Here is a 4,385-nt window from a genome sequence, read left to right on the forward strand (position 1 = left end):
GCATGTGTGTTTCTCCAAACTTACTCCCCTTCCTGCAATTAATTAATTAATTAATTTTTAAAGATTTTATTTATTTCCTTGAGAGAGAGAGAGAAATCACAAGCAGAGGGAGGGGCAGAGGGAGAAGCAGGCTCCCTGCTGAGCAGGGAACCCGACTCGGGGCTCGACCCCAGGACCCTGGGATCGTGACCTGAGCCGAAGGCAGACGCTTAACCGACTGAGCCACCCAGGCGCCTTCCATTCCTGCAATTTAGAGCAGGGAGTGCCTCCAATCTAGCATTGTCCATGTAGGACAATGCCCTAGTGCAGTGCTTCTCTATTTCTTTTTTAATGCATGAGAATCACCTGGAGAGCCCATTAAAACAGAGATTAAAACAAGGATTCAGTAGGTCTGCAGTGGGCCCAAGAATTTGCATTTCTAACAAGTATCCAGATGTTGCTGGTGCTGCCTGTCTGTGGACCACACTCTGAGTAGCACGGCTTTGGGGGATGGTGGAGATGCACGATGGAAAGAATCTGAATTTCTGAATGTCTGTGTGGGACAAAGGAGCCTGTCTACCCACCATGGACTGCTTTGTGAGAACACCATATTTTGGGGACTCTGTTATAGCAGCTTAGTCATTTACCCCAGCCAACATAATCATCCTGATATTCGGCCAGTCCTTCTCTACGTCTAAACCAAAACTCTCCCACAATTTTCTTCTTCTTTTTCATCTTGAACTCTCCTTCCTGGTGATGGAGAATACTATTAGTCACCTCTATAAATGAATTTCATAAGAGCTCACATCTAGAATGCTGTATTCAACTGTCAATTTTAGCCTCAAGCAGTTCTCAGTAAAGGATTTTCCTTAACTATCTTTCCAGAGGAGATAGGGGGAACTTCAGCCATGAGCTTGGAGAGAACAGGACCTCCAGCTGTCTACAGCGGGTATCACGTCTCCGTTATAACCCAGCCCTTAAACATGATACTTGAGACAGTTGAAAGTGAGTAACTTTTATTTTGGAGGCAGTGAGCAGGGGAATTTCAGAGCTTCCAAGAACCTTGAAGAATTACCCTGCCTTCTGGGCCACCTTCTCCAGGAGCCATACTCAATGACCGTCTCACAGGTTACAGTCAGCCAGGTATTTGGACAAATCCCTGCCCTTGCAGTGTTTTATCCAGGCCCGCCTATGAATAGAGAAACACAGCATAAATCAGAGGCAGAGGCAGGAGTCTATAGGGGCTCAGCTGAGAGGGAACGCAGGGTCTGCAGGCTGGAGTCAGTTTATGCTGTGGGAGAGTCTCAGATAGGGACGGTTGGCCCGTCTGAGAACCCGTGAGACGGTGTTGCAGGCATGCCCCGGGTGAGCGCATTACAGTGTTACTCTGCCTCTGTTCATGTCGGGAGAACAGTCTCCACTCCGTACAAAGCCCAGGGAGAATCCTACAGCAGAGATGCTGCTGATTCTATCAGCATCCCAAATACTGTCAGGGTCCATGCCCGGCAGAATGGCTGGTCTCTGCCCTTCATGCTCTGCTTACCAGGCGAACATCCTCTTAGGATCTCTCGCAACCCTCTCGGCACACCTGATGTCATCATCGATGTTGTCATCCAGAAACTCTGAAAGGAAAAGGGGCTGAGGGGGGAGGGAAAAATCCCTTTTCCTGTTTCATTGATCAATACTTTTTTGAGGGGAATTTCCAGAGGAAACTAAGCCTGAATCAGAAACCCTCTCTCTCTGGAGCCCTTTTGTGGGTTTGCCTTCCATTTGCCTGGATTTTCCTGCCTAGCTTTGAATCCGCCTCTGAGCATTGTTCTCCCCGGAGGGCATCCAGGACCGGAGGGACCAGGGAGAGCCTTTGTCTTCAGGAGACAAAGGTGCTGCGTGGGGGTGTGTGGGCTGGTGATGCGGCTGTGTGTGGACGAGGAGAGGGATAACATGGCTTGAGGGATGGGGACCCATGAAGGCGAGGCTTAGTCAGGGGTCGGTGTATCTTGCTTCCTCCGATTTTGGATGTGAGGACTGTCTGGGGCCCCTTGATCCCCCGTCCTGGGCTTCACCAGCACAGGCCGAGGGCCAGGTGTCAGGGAGTGCCTGTTTTATGTGCCCCACCTGCCCCAGCCCGCAGAGGGGACCGAGTCCTTACTGCTGCACGTTGTGCTGCAGGCGTTTGCTGAGGGCTGGTGGCTGATTGGCACCACCACTGGCTGTTCAGCTGGAAGAGCCCATAGGCAATATTGCCATCGGCGTTTTTCCTATTAATGGCCTGGGTGTTGAAGTGACTCTCATACTGAGCCATGCAGACCCCTGTGTCAGAGAGAGCAAAAGGTGTGGGTCAAAAGGGGGGATTGTTTCACGACGAGACCAAACTCCTGCTACACCAGAACCACCAGAAAGTCCCTTGAGACTGAAACGAGAAGACTATGAGATCCTCAGTGTTAGGTTTGTATTTATAATCCATTGTGTGTTCCTAGTCCCAAGCAATAATCAGCCCATGGTAAGTATGTAATCACAATTTGTTAAATAAATGCGTTTGGAAAGGCCAATAATCCATCAATTGCCGTCTGTCTCCCAGTCTACCTTCCCAGCCTCATCTCCCAGCCGAATAGCCAACTCTTGCCTTGTATATTCACGTTGGCTTATATCCCAAAGTATATGGAAGAGAAGAGGTGGAGAAATAATCGAGGAGGATCTTAGAAAGGAAGCCCTACAAAGCCATCCTTGGGGGTGGGGGTGACAAGAAAGAGTATATTTGGCGTGAAGAAAAATGAAGATATTCAAGGGAAATTGAAATAGCTTCATGTATTCTTACTAATGAGGCGGGTGACAGATTCTCAGTCCTTCTTGCACCTTGTCACTCACTGCCTCCCCTTCTGTTCTCACAGTCCCCATCCAACTCCCTTGTGACATGGATAGAACAAACTTTAGACAAATGCAGCAGATGTAGGTTGTTTTTTGGTGGACAGAAGGGCAGGGGAGAGGGTGGGAGGCAACACCACCTGTGCTGCAAAGACTAAAAAGGATGCAGATGAAAGCAAAGGTGATGGGAGCAAGATGGAGAGATGTTGGGTGAGTCTCGGGGTGTTTCCGAGGAAGTATTCCAGGCCACTGGGTGGGAAGGTGATTTGGGGGAACAGCAGGAGAAAATTTATTATAGATAAAATATTCCCTGGTGGAAAGAGAGAAAAGGAGATCCTGATAGGAATATAAGGCAGTGGAGGCAGAGATAAGAAGAGCAGTCGGGGAGTGGAAGAGAACCCTGACAAATGAGTAAATCAGCAAGTGAAAAGGGAGAGATTGCTTGGCTGGGGAAGAAGGTCTGTTTGGGCAGAGACAGAAAGAACGTTCACGCTCACAGTTTGCCAGGCTGTAGCCATGCTAGCTGTCCAGTCCCTTGGTCTTCAGTTTGTGGGCCAGCTCACACTTGGAGAAGATTTTGGCCTCATATGCTGCACGGAAGCAGCTGAGGAGGGTGATGATCAGAATAGACCTCATTTCTGTAGCTGGTGGGACCCGAGTCTGCTATGTCCAGGTGCTGTTTTCTCTTATACCCTCCGGCACAAAGGTATCTCTGATTGGGCAATCATGCTGGCATCTATGCCAGGAAGGACATGGCTGTCCAAGGCTAGTTCCCCAAACTGGTCCAGTCAGTTCCCCTTCAGGGAAGGGAATGTAACCAAGAATAATACCAGGAATAAAGTCTCATTTTGGTGGGGGTGGGTTCTGGATTTGGGCAAATGCGCGGAGGAGGGGAATGGGGGAGAGAAGGGAGTTGGTAAGAGAGAGAAGCATGATTTTCAAACTTTGTACTTTTGTTGGAATGTCTCCAGCGGGGTTGTCCCTGTGTGCTTTGCTGAACTTTGGCTTATTATCTGTGCTTGGCTGAAGGTATTTTACTACTCGGTCTAGTGGGGGACCCATGATGAGCATCACTGAGTTTGGAGAAATTGAGGATCTTCGGGCATCTGCAATCAGTAAACCATTGGTTGAATAGGAGACCACTAGAGCCTAAGTTCATAATATCTCTGTGTCTGCAAGAAGTCATCAGATCTAAAACCCCAATTATACTGAATTCTCTCTAATATCTGTGTGATCAGTGATCATCAAGCATCTTGAATTAGTCAGGGTTCTCCAGAGAAACAGAACTAACAGGGGATATATATGGTTAGAAAAAGTTGGTAATTATTAGAGCACAAGGTCTTGATTTCAGTTTGGTGGATAGGCACTGTGAAGGAAGAGTTATCACTAGATCAATACTTTCTAAGAAGACACACAAGAGTAATAATAGAGGTAGTGCTAGAAGGGGGTTTCTGTAGGTCTTAAAGTAACCGGCAAGCCTTTGCTGTTAAAGGGCATTATATGATGTTGACTTGGAGACATAAAGGAATGGATACTAGGCATAA

The 4,385-nt window shown here is 48.1% G+C and overlaps 1 pseudogene; it reads right to left on the minus strand.

The window, feature by feature from the left end:
• Window positions 1–1,101: 1,101 nt before the first annotated feature.
• On the minus strand, window positions 1,102–3,477 carry LOC118008498 (annotated as a pseudogene).
• Window positions 3,478–4,385: the final 908 nt, after the last annotated feature.

The sequence above is a fragment of the Mirounga leonina genome, unplaced genomic scaffold (assembly GCF_011800145.1).
Source record: "Mirounga leonina isolate KUSES-001 unplaced genomic scaffold, KU_Mleo_1.0 Mir_126, whole genome shotgun sequence".
Classification (NCBI taxonomy): Eukaryota; Metazoa; Chordata; class Mammalia; order Carnivora; family Phocidae; genus Mirounga; species Mirounga leonina.